Here is a 17,351-nt window from a genome sequence, read left to right on the forward strand (position 1 = left end):
GACACTGAGGCAATAATCTCGCATATAGGGGCAATTCGTGGGGAATTATTAACAATAAAGAAAGAATGTGGAGAAGCAAAACAAATGTCAATGGTAGCACAAAAAGTAGCAGGCCTAGCCAAAACTGCAGCAACAGGGGCAATGAAAATCGCAAGAGTAACTCTTAAACTCGCAGGGCGCTTGCGACGTGCGACACAAGTCCACTCGAAATCCCTAGCGGCCTTAAAGACTCAAGGTAATATTGCGGTTACGAACATCACGAAACGAATGAAAGAAGTAGAGAGTCGGATAGCAAAACTAGAGCGAAATGGGCACACGAGCACTGCGCGTTCGGATACCAATGATGGAGCACACAGGATTGTGTCTCCGAGGAAAAGCCCGCCGTGCTCTAGCCCAGTGACAGCGTGCGGAACAAACAATGCACACGCAGAAACAGCGAGTAATAGCTCCAATAATTGCAGCCCACTTAGAAGAGTGAATGCTGAATGCCACTTCCACTGTGATACAGACGTAGCACATCACAGTTATCAGCAAGATAGATCAGGACACTCCGCAGACGTGCAAGTATCGGAAACGTCTGACAACACCAGTGCGAGGATCGGACAGAATTTTGATCACAATCACTTCCTGTCGATACTCAAATTCCAGAAGTTCAAAGATAATGGAGGGTCGATGCATCCGAAGAGCTGGGTGATGCAATTTACTAATTCATTACCGTCGTCATGGCCAACCCAGGCCAAATTAGAATTCATGTGTGGACACATCGAAGGCCAAGCCGCGGAAAAGATGCGGGGCGTGGCAGCGACGTGTCGGACTTATCAGGAATTTGTTGGTGCATTCCTGCGGACCTACTGGTCAAAGGAAACGCAAGACAGGATTAAAGAGGAAATAATATTTTGTCCTGAACTGGAAGTGTCCGGGCATAAGAGCGCAACCAAATTTTTTGATGATTTACTCAAGAAGAATCAGTTTTTAGATAGTCCATACAGCAACGGAGAAATTATTAAATTTTGCTTTTCGAAATTGCCAGTTAGGTATCAACAGACACTTGTCGGGAAGTGTGGATCTGACATAGATGCATTCAAGAGTCTACTGCGCGAACTCGAAGTAGTCTTCGATAAACAAGACGCAAAGGACAGGAAGAAGGCGCAAAATAACAAATACCACGGGCCAGCAAGGGAAGACGACAACAGATCGCATAATCGCACTGGTCAGTTAGGAAACCAGGGTTACCGAGATCAAGGTTACGCTATTCAAGGTTATGGAAACCAGAGACACGGTAACCAGAACGTCAGGGAACAGGGTCAATCCAGACAAGCAATCTGGGACAGGAGGAATGACGAACGGCAAAGCGACCGTAATTGGAGGGAGCGAAATCAAGGACAACAGGAGAGCCAGGAGATTGAAATTAGACCTCCAAATCCTAATGCACGTCAGAGGAGGGGGAGTCTAAGAAGGGATTGACGCTAGTCCATAGGACTCCACCACTTCTCTCACATAAAGGAGTTCGTAGAATAGTAGTAGTGTAAGAAATGTACATAGTAGAATAGGCAAAGATATGAACCTTTTTTCGGGGAACAATAACCGTTGCATTAATAGATTAAGATTGCTAAAGTGTTAACACGCTGCGTTGTCTTGCATAAGAATTTACTGCTGCTATCCTCTTTTTGTTTATGTTTGCGATCTCCAATGTCGATGGAGTAGGAGACACTACCTTTTCATGAGCAATGTTTTTGTCCTTTCCTATCTGGTGTCCATGTTAAGGGATAAGGATGAGTGACGAGACGTCGCACAAACGGGCGCATACAAGAACGTGCTCTTAGAAGCGTTCTGAGAGGTCGTGATACGCTCCATAGCGGCCACAACCAGTTCGTGAGACGTTCATACCAATGCTTGCAGGCACGCGTCAGTGCACTGCACGATTGTGGTATATTGCGCGATTTCGAGGGTGAATATGGGCAGTATAGTTTTTGCAGAGCTGCGCCGGTATCGTTGTCTTGCAAGTCGGGGTGAACCTGTGAGCATTTGACTCTAATGGTGCCCTAGACGAGAGAAATGAGGGCATAAAAGCCTACCATGCTAATGTGCTGGTTGGGGATTTAGCGTGCTGCTCGTTTTTGTCACAGATGAATCACTAAGGAATTGTACTTGGATATTCGTGACATACTGTGTAGCTGGCGTGTGTTGGGTGTCTGAATCCTCAACAGGAACCAGTCCTGGCTTGGTCATATTACATTGCTTCTGGAAAGGTGTACTTCGATCGCGAAAACCGCTTCACATAGAGAAGGAAGTTGCAACTATAAATTTATTGTCGTGTATAGCCATGGCTAACCCAGTCTCTGGAGTTTCAGTGAGGCGTAATGAAAACTCGGAGGTCATGTCGTACGGCGCGCACATCACTGTCGTCAATAGCGGCGAGCAGCAAGACATCTCAGCGTAACAGGAACTATGTAAGGGTATTGTATAAGGTAAATAAAAAAAATAAATAAATAAATAAATAAATAAATAAATAAAATAAAATAAATAAATAAATAAATAAAAGGGAAAGTACGATACTAGGATAAGTTAAACTGTAGGATTTAACAATAACTAGATTAATATTGTGGGGGTTTTCTACCACAAGTGTGGCGCGCGCCTGTTGAGTTGCTATTTTTCAGGTCACCAAACCACAGACCCGAGATGGAGGGACGACGGGCGAGCGAAAGTAGCGTAGTTGCATGTTCTTTATAGCACAGTAAAACTTAGACCTGCATAACAACATAATTTAATTAAAAGACGTAGAATGTAGATCGTTGGGATATGGTAGTTAATTCTTGAAGCATGTCTACTGTCGATCTATATAATTAATAGTAATATTAGTGCGGGCCCGCACATTTAGTTGTTCATCCATTACAAAGCATCAGTTATCACACACCATGTACTTACTGAGATCGGTCTCTACACGTATATCAAAATAAATTATTTCCATGTCTAGATTAGATGTTATAATGATTGCCATAGATTAATAACTATAAAAGTAAAATAAGAGTGTCTGAAATGACAGACCATCAATGTTTCATTAGGTAAATTTATTATAACATAGAAGGTCATGGGAAAAAGTTAGGCATAAGACTTTTGTAAGAATTGTACAGATGACGAGGAACGTGGCAATGCAGAGGCCAGCCAGCGCAAAAACAAGAGGTCTTCGGCTACCTGCTAGAGGGCGAGCGTCCCGTCCTACACGCTGACAGTCACCCGGCTGCCTACCTGAGGGATTACACGGGACCCTTGCCCCGCCACAAGCGAAAGTGGGGCTGGCCGTTGACCCTGACACGCGACAGCCTGCTAGCTCTCCGGACGCGGCAGCCGCTTGGAGGGATTCCCTGCGGCAGACCACGTTGTCGTGAGTACACGAAGAAGATCACATATCGTGTCAGAACCTGCGCCTCATGTGCCTCAGGACAGAAAGGGACGCTCTATACTCACCTGGTTGGGTTTTTACAACTCACTAGCATTGGCCGATCTGCATACACAAAGCAGTATCGTGCCACACTAACAAATGTATGGTCTCATGTCTTACTTCTCCTCTCTATTAGAGAGCAGTTTTTAACAATAGTCGCTCCTAGTTCGATCCTGTATGGATGACCTCACACACTTGTGGAGTCACTCCACGTGCCATCATCCCTCGTCGAACTGCAATATTGGGAAACATAAAGTTCTGTCCAGCGAGAGAAGAGACCTAGACTAGTGATGTATCCCAACGAGTAGACCTCAGAGACAATTAATCGACGTGAGGAGAGCCTATCACTGTGTCTTCCTACCATACGGCCGTGATCATATGCGTGGGTCTGACTACAATCTCAACAGCGTACTGCAGACACTCCAGAACTCCCTATTGCTGTTGCCACAACGTAGCAACTACAACCGACGTTTAGCCTTATGTGATGTCAGTACAGTGGAATCAGTGAAGTGCCACGGATATTTCTAACAATGTGATTTAGTGCCTCATTCTCAGCACAGTCGTGAACTTTGTGCAATGTGCACGCACAATTTGATGCCCCATGAACCTTGTTTTTTTTCTTAAATTTCTTTCTCTTATGTTGTTTTGGTAATGTATGTCATACCTTGTATGCGTTTGTGTTTTACACTGTAATTCTTATTACAGATTACTGTATTGTTCTCCACACCATGTTTTTTTTGTATTTTGTGTTTATTGTTGTGTGTATGCAAACAGTGTGCCTGAAGTCCCCATAAACTGAAGCAGATACCACCACTGTCATTGTGAATGGACCATCAGTTCAGGGAACATTTTGTAAAGGTTATTCTTGCTGCAGGGAGACAGAATGAATCGGAGGTTGTAATTAGATTCTGAAAGCTCACAAAGAGATTGTTAACTTATATAGTATCATGTGTGAGTGAGGTCAGGTTAGTTTAATGATTAAAATTGTTGTAACATCTTGGGCATTTAATTGCGGAGCACTCCAACTCTGATTGTAAAGAATAAACTGCTCCATATTTGGCTCAGATGCCCGGGCCATGTTTAGAGCGTGAATGTCTGCGTGAATCGGTGTTTGGAAGGGGCTCCCTGGGTATGGATGTGTGATGTGAGTGTTAGTGTTCCATATTAAGAAGGTGAAGTTGGCTACATCATAAATAATCCTCCCTCTATGAGTTGCATTTTTTAGTTGCAATGATCTTTTTTATAGAGTGCGGTATGTGGGGTCACTTTGTAAGATTGTTCTTGGGCGATTGACTCACTACCTTGCTCCTAAGTGAGCCAACCGCTCACCAATTACAATCTAAAATGGCGTAGGGGCAATGAGAGGTGGCATGAGCCCCCTCTCATATTTCTATCTTACGATTCTCCTCTCTAGTTGCATGCGGTGGAGGGTTGCTTTTCCTTAACACGCGTACTTCCCACGCAGCGTCTCTCGTCACCCGGGTGGGCCGGTGACAGGCGGGCTCTGTGGAACTGGAGAGAGTTAAGCCGACGTGTGTGAGGCAGTCGAGTGAATGCTTTTCAGACGCCGACATTGTCAAGAGACACGCCCGCTGGGGTGTGAAGTAGCGGCTGGGCTAGAGGTTCCGTTACTTCAGAGAAACTTTGCGAAAACACTTTCTGGCGGGCTACCAGCGAGGCGTGGGAATGACTTGTGTACCCACGCAGTTGTGGCGGGAAAATTCCCGCACTTTCTGCAAAATCAGCACAGAAATTGGCGCCAAGAATCTCCATTGGTGGAATGGTAGTGCTCCGGCAATGGAGTGGAATTTCCGCCGGTTTTCGAGTTGCTGATTGGAACGTAACCACGGCCACTGTCGTGGGGGCGGGAATGTTCGGTGTTCGGCCTGTACGGGTGCTCTGGGTAGTCGGCAGTCGCCTTTCGGTCGAGGACGTCGGAGCAACCAGCCCTCGCCTGCGGTACGCCAGATCGTGTTCTGGGAGATAAGAAGACTGTTGGTAATGTACGTCCGCAGCACCGGCAGATAGGGATTTTCCTAGGTGATAATCAGAGCTCAGCAGAGCGCGCCTGTTCATCCTTTTCTAACTTTGTTCAGTTTCGAGTAGCAGCAATTACTATTGGGTTAGCTGTGTGTCTCTCTTGAGATTTGAGTGGAAAGGAATTGGCTCCACATACCACTTCGTCTTAAACCTCACGATCTAAGTTAGGGACAACTTCACCTTTACTGTGTTTGTATGAATCTCCAATTTTAGCCAATTTGATGTTTTATATTTCCTGTGTCTCTTTTACTATTCTGCGTTTAATCTTAATAAATCATATTGTTATTTTGGACAGAACTTTCTTTCTGTTAATCAATAGAGCAACCCTATCATTCCTCACTATGCTAATGAAACCTTTGTTTATTTAACTTATTTATCAAATTAAATTATTGCAGGTGCCAAACTCTCTTCTACTCCACTAGCAGGGTTGATTAGAGTCAGTTCGCGTATTTGTTTTATCCTTGTGCAACAGCAAAAGTCGGAGTTAGAATAGGGGGGGCTTAGAGCATGATTTACACATGTGGATTCTAGTAGAATTTAGTGATAAATACACTACTAGCCCCGGCACCTCGCAACTGTAGTATACAAATTTTGCTCTTGGGTACCCTGGCACCCCACTCAGCTTGGCGCCTCAAGTGACGTCTATGTCGCGTGGGTTTTTAACCAGTCCTGATTGCTTCGTAGATCGCATTTGTGCGGGGAAATACCACTGATCGCATGGAAATCCAAGGCAGTTTGATGGAACGCATAGTACTCGTAATATCGCTGCCTGGCTGGTTAGTAGCGACTTATTTGTTTATAAACAACAATGTTATCATCTGGCTCTCTGGCTCTGAGCACTATGGGACTCAACTGCTGTGGTCATTAGTCCCCTAGAACTTAGAACTACTTAAACCTAACTAACCTAAGGACATCACACACATCCATGCCCGAGGCAGGATTCGAACCTGCGACCGTAGCAGTCGCACGGTTCCGGATTGCGCGCCTAGAACCGCGAGACCAACGCGGCCGGCTGTTATCATCAGTCCCACAGCAAACATACTTGATAAGGAAAGAGTTTACTAATAATCGACGATCCGTGGTAGTCCTTAACCATGTGAGTAACCAGTCAAGGGCTTTTGTAGAGAAAGCTACAATAATGTTTGCGAAAATGATAACCCGTGAACAGGAACCGCCCCAGAAAGTGAAAATTAAAAAGATAGAAGTGTTCCCGCTCGTAAAAGTTATAGAAATGGACTCCGCAGCAACAAAGGAGTTGATTTAAAAAATTTACAACTTGAGACCTGTTTTTAAGAAAGAGTGCAGGGAAGTGGAAAATATTTTAGTGTCTGGGAGAGCAACCTAGACCAAATATGTACACCACAACTGTGGTATTTCAATAACTTTATGTTTATAAAGGACGCTGCTTATCACTATTCCTCAACAGCCTGTTCGATGATTGAGGTGAGGAAATTACTAATTAATTCCTATTTATCACGGTTACTACATAGGAGCTATAAAATTAGTTCAAATATAAGAATGAGGTAGCAGTGATTTAAAGTCAGTACCATTTATTTTTATCTTTAATGACGGCTGTTACAAGTACTGCAGTACAAAATGTAGCAAATGAAAAAAAACAGAAAATGTATACGGTCGTTATTATGTGCAAGCTAGTGAATACTAAACAAAGTTGTCTTGCCAAATTACACTGCCAACATCACTGAAGTATTGGACATAAACTTCTTGTATTTGCTGACCAGAAGCTTTGGACTTAGCTCCAATTTTCTGAAGCCCCAATAACTCTCAGTGACATCCTGTTTCGGTCACTTCTCTGTCGTAATTTTCCCTGTCAAAGCAGTCTGATGACGAATAAGTGTGCGGACTGTTTCTGCCTAAATTACGAATCGTAGAACAAGCAAATTGCAACTGAGGATACATTGTCCAGATTTAGATTGATTTGAGTCTCAGGCCTTCTGAATCTAGCAGTCATTCAAAATGACAGTGGATAATTGTAAAACTTTTGTTCTCTATTTAATCGACATTTGTTCACGAAGTTTTTACCTAATCGAAAAGCTTTATCCCCGATAGATACGTAGGCTAGTGTGTATCCGTTCACCTCAGATGGTGGAAGTAGTTTCAACATGCTATTCACAATTTTTTGAAAGAAATTTCCACCGTTTGACTGTTAGTTGGTCATTTATTTTACACAACGATAGTTTCGGCTTTATAGCTGTTCTCAAGTGCATGCTGTAATGTTAAAATATGTCTGACCTGTCTGTTACATGTCATCGTCGAAAAATCATATTTCTGACCTTATAGACCAGTTGTCGTATTACAAGATACGAATATATATCGAAGATACATAATATGACCAACAGTGTGCGCAGTGAAAAACGCGTAATACACAGTATGGCATCTGTAACAGCCAATATATTCCCGTGACCTCCATAACTGACCCAGTTGCGGAACAGAAGTGACGAATGCAGATCGCAGGACTATATAGGCTGTTAAATACGCCATACTAAATGTTAATTATTTTTCACTGTGAACAGTGTTAGCCATATTATGTGTGATCGATGTGTACTCATATCCTGTAATACAACAACTGATGTGTAAGGCCAGAAATATCTTTTCGACAATGACATGTCACAGACGTGTTATACAGATTTTAACATTACAACATCCACTTCAGAATGGCTGTAAGGCTGAAATCATTTTTGTTTGAAATGAATGAACAATCAACAGTCAAATGGCGGAAATTCCTTTCACAACTCTGGTCCCCCGCGAAGGAATGATCATTAATTGCCATTCACAAGGTTTTTGTAGAAATCTGTACTCTTCATTACTCCCTTCTAACAGCTTTATCCAAAATTTTTGAGAAAGTAATGTATTCAAGAGTAGCTTCACATATCTGTAAAAATGAAGTACTAACAAAATGTCAGTTTGGTTTTCAGAAAGGTTTTTCAACAGAAAATGCCATATATGCTTTCACCAATCAAATTTTGAATGATCTGAATAACCGAACACCACCCATTGGGATTTTTTGTGATCTCTCAAAGGCTTTTGATTGTGTAAATCATGAAATTCTGCTAGACAAGCTCAAGTATTGTGGCATGAGTGGGACAGTGCACAAATGGTTTAATTCGTACCTAACTGGAAGAGTGCAGAAAGTTGAAATAAGTAGTTCTCGTAACATGCAAAGATCAGCACATTCCTCAAACTGGGGAACTATCAAGAATGGGGTTCCACAAGGGTCAGTCTTGGGTCCTTTGTTGTTCTTATTATATATTAATGACTTGCCATTCTATATTCATGAAGAGGCAAAGTTAGTTCTCTTTGCTGATGATACAAGTATAGTAATCACACCTGACAAACAAGAATTAACTGATGAAATTGTCAATACTGTCTTTCAGAAAATTACTAAGTGGTTCCTTGTAAACGGACTCTCACTGAATTTTGATAAGACACAGTACATACAGTTCCGTACAGTGAATGGTATGACGCCATTAATAAATATAGACCTTAATCAGAAGCATATAGCTAAGGTAGAATATTCCAAATTTTTAGGTGTGTCCATTGATGAGAGATTAAATTGGAAGAAACACATTGATGATCTGCTGAAACGTTTGAGTTCAGCTACTTATGCAATAAGGGTCATTGCAAATTTTGGTGATAAACATCTTAGTAAATTAGCTTACTACGCCTATTTTCACTCATTGCTTTCATATGGCATCATATTTTGGGGTAATTCATCACTGAGGAATAAAGTATTTATTGCACAAAAGCGTGTAATCAGAATAATAGCTGGAGTCCACCCAAGATCATCCTGCAGACATTTATTTAAGGATCTAGGGATATTCACAGTAGCTTCTCAGTATATATACTCTCTTATGAAATTTGTTATTAACAACCAAACCCAATTCAAAAGTAATAGCAGTGTGCATAACTACAATACTAGGAGAAAGGATGATCTTCACTATTCAAGATTAAATCTAACTTTGGCACAGAAAGGGGTGAATTATACTGGCACTAAAGTCTTTGGTCACTTACCAAATAGTATCAAAAGTCTGACAGATAACCAACAAGTATTTAAGAAGAAATTAAAAGAATTTCTGAATGACAACTCCTTCTACTCCATAGAGGAATTTTTAGATATAAATTAAGAAAAAAAAAGAAAAAAATATTAAAAAAATAAAAATAAAAAATAAAGAAAAACAAAAAACACAAAAAAATAAAGTTGTTATATTAACTTAAGTATGTTGTTAAATTAACCTAATTATGTCATGTATTGGAAAATTCGACTCGTTCCACATCATTACGAAATATCGTATTCATGATCCATGGAACTAGTATTAATCTAATCTAATCTAATCTAATCTAATCCACCGTCAGATACACGGTCATTTGTCCCACAATGAAAGCAAATTAGTTTATAATTAGCAACATAAACGGCAAAAAGAACTTGACTGTGGAACCGCTTGCAGTTGAACAAATAAGATAGCGCATCAGGTGGCGAAATAGTTGAGACATGTTTACCAGCTTGCAGACAATTAGGAAAATTCAGTCTGAATGCAGATGCCTTCGCGATTTGTTTCCAAAGTTGTTCAGTCGATAAATGCTGCAACAAGTAGAAAACATTTCTGTTAATACATGTTCCAGGAAATATCACCAGAGGATAGATAGCCAGAAGCTGACGTTTCAGGTGGTGGTGGTGGAGGTGGTGGTGGTGTTGGTGGAGGGGGAGGAGGAGATTGGGGAGAGGGAGGAGGGGGGAGGGAAACAAGAAGAAAACTAGTGATGGGCTAAGCTGCGATTTTCCGATATCATTGATTTCTGTGAATGCTACTTTTCAGTATCTGTTATTCTTGACTGTGTTTTGTCGCAGTTAACGAATCCAGGTCCTGTATCTCTCCGTACTCTACCACTGCTATTTCTGCGACTCCTGCTGTCGATATCATTGATTTCTGTGAATGCTACTTTTCAGTATCTGTTATTCTTGACTGTGATTTGTCGCAGTTAACGAATCCAGGTCCTGTATCTCTCCGTACTCTACCACTGCTATTTCTGCGACTCCTGCTGTTCTGCGGTTTCTGTGACTCCTGCGATTTCTGTGACTCCTGCGATTTATCACCGTGTGAAAAAGTTACACTTGTTCACACAGAAAATTGCATCTCAACAAAAGTGTCATTAATAAGTATGTTTTTCATTTGATCCTCCGTTGGCTTTAATTTTGTATTAAAGAAACAATTGTGAACATATTAATAATGTAATTAATATGTAGGAAGCCATACAGTACCCTAATAGTTCGTTTTTAGAAAACTAATTCTAACGTATTGTTATGTTCACAGGTACCCGAACTACATTTCAGTCACTCAGTATAGCGATAATTCAAAATATCATTGTCAGCAGATCTGGAGAAATTGCCACTGCGTCTTTAGACTGTCTTCGTCAGACGAGATGTTAGTTTTTAAGTTTTTCGAAGAACTTAATTACTTAAGTGAAATCGTTCTTGCAAATGTGAAACATCCCCCACTGAGTGGCTTTCATTACAGGAAATATTAGCAATACTACTCTATCAATTACATTGCTTGTAATTAGAAACTGCAAAAATGTTTAATAATCCTTGTGATTTTGTAGAAGCAGTTTAGACTCTGATTACTGGTTGCTGTACGTATCTATGCACACCAAGGCTCTTGAGAGAGAATCGTGAAGATTCAAGACAACTCTTAGAGGTTTTGCAGTTTAAAAGAGCCATAATTATGAAATAAATGTGCAGAATGAGTGATTGAACTGTGTTTAATTGAAGTTATGCAATTTTAAAGGAATGATAAATAAATGTGAAATACAGTGAGTACACATTGAAAATCTTCGTACATTTATTCTTAAAATTCTTTGTCACATATTTACTGAGTATCCACTGTTCACAAAATGTGATAAAGCTGAGATTTCCAACTACCAGCCAATTTCATTGCTAATAATTTTTTCTAAAATTCTGGAGAAGCATATGCCCAAGAGTGTTATGGATTATCTTAATAAACACGATATCCTTGATAAAAATCAGTTTGGGCTCCAAAAGGGCATTTCAACTGAACAGGTCATTTTTTCATTTCCAGCTCCTCAAATCCATAAACAATAAAACGTCACCAATTTTGTGATCTGTCTAAGGCAGGGCCGGCCACGGCGTGCCAAATTTCATGCGTGTGCGGGCCACGGGCGGGCCAAGCCAGGCCTCTCACTCAGCTTTGCTCGTCCTCCTCGGAAGTATCCGGCCGGAGGAGCGCGACGTTTCATTTAGCATTCGGTGCGGAATTTTTCGGTCGGCACAATCTCTTCAGCTTGGCAGAATCGTGCCGTATGCGCTGTGTATCCTTCGCGATTTGTTCTTAATATGAAGGGCGTTCACTGGTCCAGTGACTGTCTGTGGAAAGAAGGCAGTCTAGCGATCTATCGTCGTAATCCTTTAAAATGAATGGGAAGACAGAAAACATCTTCCGAAATTGTACTAAATGCTTTCTCTGAGAATTACTTTGATCAATTAGTTCATGAGCTCACACGAATTGTAAATGGTTGCAAAAACACACTTGACCTCTTAGAGACAAATAATCTTGAGCTAATAAGAGCTTCATGACGGATACAGGTATTAGTGAACACAAGGTCATTGTAGCGAGGCTTAAAACCATATCAACCAAAACCACTAAAAATAAACGCAAAATATATATATTTAAAACAGCAGATAAAAATTCGCTTGATGCCTTCCTAAGAGAGAGTCTCCATTCCTTCCAAGCTAATTATGCAAGTGTGCACCAGATATGGCTCAAAGATGCAGTATCGACATAAATAGATAGATTCATACGGCATAAGTTAATAAGAGACGGGACTGATCCACCATGGTACACAAAACACGTCAGAACACTGTTGCAGAAGCAACGAAAAAAAGCATGCCAAATTCAGAAGAACGGAAAATCCCCAAGACTGGCTAAGTTTCACGGAAACTCGAAATAATAGTGCGGACGTCAATGGGAGATGCTTTTAATAGTTTCCACAATGAAACATTGTCTCAAAATATGCTAGAAAACCCAAAAAGATTCTAGTCGTATGTAAAGTACACCAGCGGCAAAAAGACAGTCAATACCGTCACTGTACGATAGCGATGAAAATGTTACCGATGATGGCGTCACTAAAGCGGAGTTACTAAATACAGTTTTCCGTAATTCCTTCACGAAAGAAGACGAAGTAAATATTCCAGAATTCGAAACCAGAACAGCTTGGCATAAAAGTAGATATCTTAGGTGTTGCGAAACAACTCAAATCACTTAAGAAAGGCAAGTCTTCGGGTCGAGATGGTATACCAATCAGGTTCCTTTCAGATTATGCAGACACAGTAGCGCCTTTCTTAGCAATCATACACAAACGCTCACTTGGCGAAAGGTCTGTTCCTAACGATTGTAAAGTAGCACAGGTCACACCAATATTCAAGAAAGGAAATAGGAGTAACCCATTGAATCACAGACCCATATCACTGACCTCAATTTGCAGTAGGATTTTGGAGCATACACCGTACTCGAACATTATGAATCACCTTGAAGAAAATGACTTACTGATACATAAGCAACACAGATTCAGAATATATCGTTCGTGTGGAACACAGCTAACTCTTTATTCCCATGAAGTAATGAGTGCTGTCGACAAGGGATCCCAGATCGATTCCATATTCTTAGATTTCCGGAAGGCTTTTTTCGGTACCGTTCCTCACAAGCGACTATTAATCAAATTGCGCGCATATGGGTGCAAAACTCTTTTTCAGCTAATTAGACTCGCTGATTCGCAAGTAGAAGCAACGTGGCATTTGACAATGGCACATACCAATCAACAGTGCCCAAACAGCAGCCAGGTACACTTCTGCTCCGCCCCGCACTAAGAAAAATTCAACGTTTAAAGAAAACAATAACATCGTGATAAGCTAAATGTGAGGAAAGGCAGTATTCTGACAATTCCTCCTCTTAGCTCCTTTCACGTCATAGCTACGCTGACACGCATTGTTCTTCTGATGACGAACCTGAAAAGTGTGCAGTCCATCCAGTAATTTTCCTCCAGTTTTGTACACAGAAGCAAAGACATGCTCATGTGATTTGCTGTTTCGAAGCGATATGAGTGAATGTTTATAGTTAAAGGCGTGGGGTTACGGGTGGGCTGTAATGATTCTTAAATACAAGGTGACAATTATTGAACTATATAATATAAAATCGTCATAACTTCTGAACGGTTTGCGTTCGGACGTTCAAACTGCACGGTTGGCCGCGGGGCATGATGGGCATTAGTATGCGAATGCATGGTTTGGTTTAGCGACGAATCCCACTTTCATTTGGATGGGTTCGTCAATAAGTAAAATTGGTGCATCTGGGGGACTGAGAATCCTCATTTCACGATCAAGAAATCTCTTCACCCTCAATGGGTGCCCAGTCACGGAATAATTGGTGTGATGTTCCTTGTTGGCACGGTGACTAGTGATGATTTCATCCCCATTATCCAAAGTAATCCTGATTTCGTCAAGATGTGGTTCATGCAAGACAGAGCTTGCCCCCATCGAAGCAGGAGAGTGTTTAATGACCTGGCGCAGCACTTTGGGGACCGCATTATGGCTTTGCGGTACACAGACGCCACTTGAATGGGCCTCGATTGGCCGCCACATTCTCCGGATCTGAACGCATGCGACTTGTTTTTGTGTGACTGCAAGGTGTCCAGCAATAACCCGAAAACCATTGCTGAGCTGAAAACAGCCATTCAGGAGGTCATCAACAGCATCGATGTTCCGACAATTCAGCGGAATTTCGCTATTCGTCTGCGTCATAACATCGGCAATGATTGCAGGCATATCGAACATGTCATATCGAACATGTCATAACCTAAATCCAAGTACCTGTAGTGACATTTACGTGTTGAATAAAGCGTGTGCATGCCTTAGTTTGTAACTAATTTACGTTTTTTTCATATAGTTCAATAACTGGCCCCCTGTATTTGCAAAAATATCTCGTTTATTTGCATATATGCATAGAAACACTTTTGAGTTTATGATGACACCATACCACAATGTAAGAGCGCGTGAACAGCATGTACGAGCAGATCTGCATTGTACTACTCAGAACACGTTTCGCTATCAATGTCAGTGGCAAAAAGGTCAGCCTCAAAGACTCAAGCAGTCTGTGGCAGGAAACAGTAGGAAACTTTACAGAAAAAATTAACTGCAGCCTGTGAATATGCATTGCCTACTATTACAACAAAGCAAACAATTGCGCACTCACCGAGAGCCGCCGAGAATCCAGGTGAAACAATACCATTGAACCTAGCACAGAAACGCCAAAGCTATACACATATTACGTCGCATCGAGAACTGCGACGGAATAATTGTTGTAAGGTTAAAATTATTCAGCAACGTGAAACTAGAGTACCTGTAATCGCCTAAGCCGCGCGGCATCTGCTAGCCGATTGGAGGAAAGCTTACTGGTAACAGTCAATTCTTTCAGGTTCGTGGTTCGAACAGGAATCGCACTGAGAGGTCAGGAATCGATAGGTGGAAACCTCATGACACTTCTCAATGGAAGGAAGAACGATTTAAAAGAACTGCGGGTCTGGTTGAAGCACTGTGACACTTGATTGACACCAACGATATTAAACAAAATACTGGAAATTATGGCTCACATGATCCAGCTAGATATTGTGCAGCAAAAAAAAAAAAAATCATTTCACGGAATTATAGCACAATCGCTGGCAACTGCCATTAGACATCCTTCTTAGACTCTCACAAGAGTGGAGGTTATACATGCCCATTGTTTTTATGGTGGAACTAATATGTCTGGTCAGAACAACGGTGTGAAGGAAATCCTTATCCAAGACCAGCCAAAGAGCTCTTACATCCATTGCAGTAATCATTGTTTCGCTCTTGCACTATAGGAAGTTTTCCAGAAGCTGTGTCATTGTGCGATGTTTTGGTACATGAAAGACTATCAGATAAGGTTTTGGAATCCCAAAAGGATAACTTGTGCTACAATCTGGTGTTGACGAGCCAATGGCGAATACATATGGGGGGCGCCCATCCCCCCCCCCCCCTTTTTTTTTTTTTTTTTTTTTTTTTGCAGGGCCGCCCACATTGCCACAATTGCCACCCGCGCCGCTCCCGCCAGTCAACCCGCACGCTATTTGCTCGTTTCTTTCGTCAGTCGACCGGACTGAATCGAGCTATCGAGTAATTGTACTTTCCTATGTAGCACGTACGTCCGCGTCATCGTAATTTATGCGGTTCTGTCTGGCACATAGATAGCTAACACATACCTACGAGAAAAGTCGCGGCTTTCTAGTGATCTCGACACGTAATGCTGATGATGCTATGACATGTTGGAAAAGAACTGTTTTTATTCCAATACTGGACCATGTTGTGACTAACATGAGAAACATTTTGCTGAAGAAAATATTTATCACTTAAAATTCAACATACTTTTGACCTCATAACTACTGAAACATGACGGTAATGATCTGCACATAAATTGATCAAGTGCTTAACTGAACTACCGTTCTTTGAAGAAGAATCACTCTTTGTAATTAAAAAGAGACTAATGGGAGAGATCCTTCAATACAAGCAAACGAGCATAAACGCCCTTAATGATCGTGATTCTGTTATGCAAGCGTTGTCTATTTGTCCTAGATCTGACTATCCTACTTTGCACATGCAGTACAAAATATTTGCTTGTCTACCTGCATCTATTGCTACAGTTTTCCACCATTGCGGCGTACATAGACATGACTGAAGTCGACATTGAAGGAGGATCGACTTAATGGCTTAGCTCTGTTGAACACTTACCCTGACATTGATTGTCCTATTCACGATGCAATTAACCGATTTTTCAGGAAGAATAGGTGCATGGAATTCATCATTTAAAGAAGATAACCACAATTATAACTATTTTATATCGTCAGATGGCATTGCCTTGTGTATGTGTATTGTCAGTTTAAATAAAACTTTCTTAAACTTTGCAAGTGACTTGATTATTTTTTACTACGGTAAAAGTAAAGATAGCTCAAGATATCTTTAGCGCCCCTTGAGATTTTTCTGTACCCGCCACTGCGACGAGCCGGATACAAATCCATTAGTTCAACGGCTGATACCAGTTTGTCTGAGTCGGTTGGCTAAGATTTTTTAAACGTTTCAAGCAAAATTATGGCCTGGTCCAGAAAACAATAACTGAAGTACTGAATGCACAGAGTGCACAGAGCTAGTTAAGAAGAAACGAAAGCTGGTAAGTCGTGTAGGGTGCCTGAACTTTCCGACTGTGGTGTTTCCGATCCTTTTGTAGGTACCGTGGGACATCCGACCAACCATTTTTGCACCCTGGTTTTTTCGTCAGAGTCTGCCCCACTGCCGATTTACGCTAGTCTTTCAATAGCAGTGGATGTGGGTGAATTCTGCACAGAATACGAGCCGAGGACGTTTAAAAATTTAAATGGCGGAATCATGACTGAACAACAATATTCTTGCTCACGTGATGAGGCAGATGAGCAGATTATGAAACTGTAGGAAAACAGTACACACAGAAAAGATAGTGCCAGTTTTCGAAACTTTTAAAGATAAATTTAAAGACTTGATAGACTGCAGTGGTACGGCACTCTTAATATGAGATAAACTCATAATTCAGTCAGCAGTATGCATCTAAGAAGACGTACCTACTCTTCGCCCAGATCGCGGGTTACATTCTCGGAGATCGTATCTGACGTGCACACGAAGATAATTCAGTGATTACAAATTCCTGTATGCTCTCGCGGTCTGAATATGGACATTAGTTCTATAAAGTGACATGTTATTTCAAAATGGTTCAAATGGCTCTGAGCACTATGGGACTCAACT

The sequence above is a fragment of the Schistocerca nitens genome, chromosome 6, assembly GCF_023898315.1.
Source record: "Schistocerca nitens isolate TAMUIC-IGC-003100 chromosome 6, iqSchNite1.1, whole genome shotgun sequence".
Taxonomy (NCBI): domain Eukaryota; kingdom Metazoa; phylum Arthropoda; class Insecta; order Orthoptera; family Acrididae; genus Schistocerca; species Schistocerca nitens.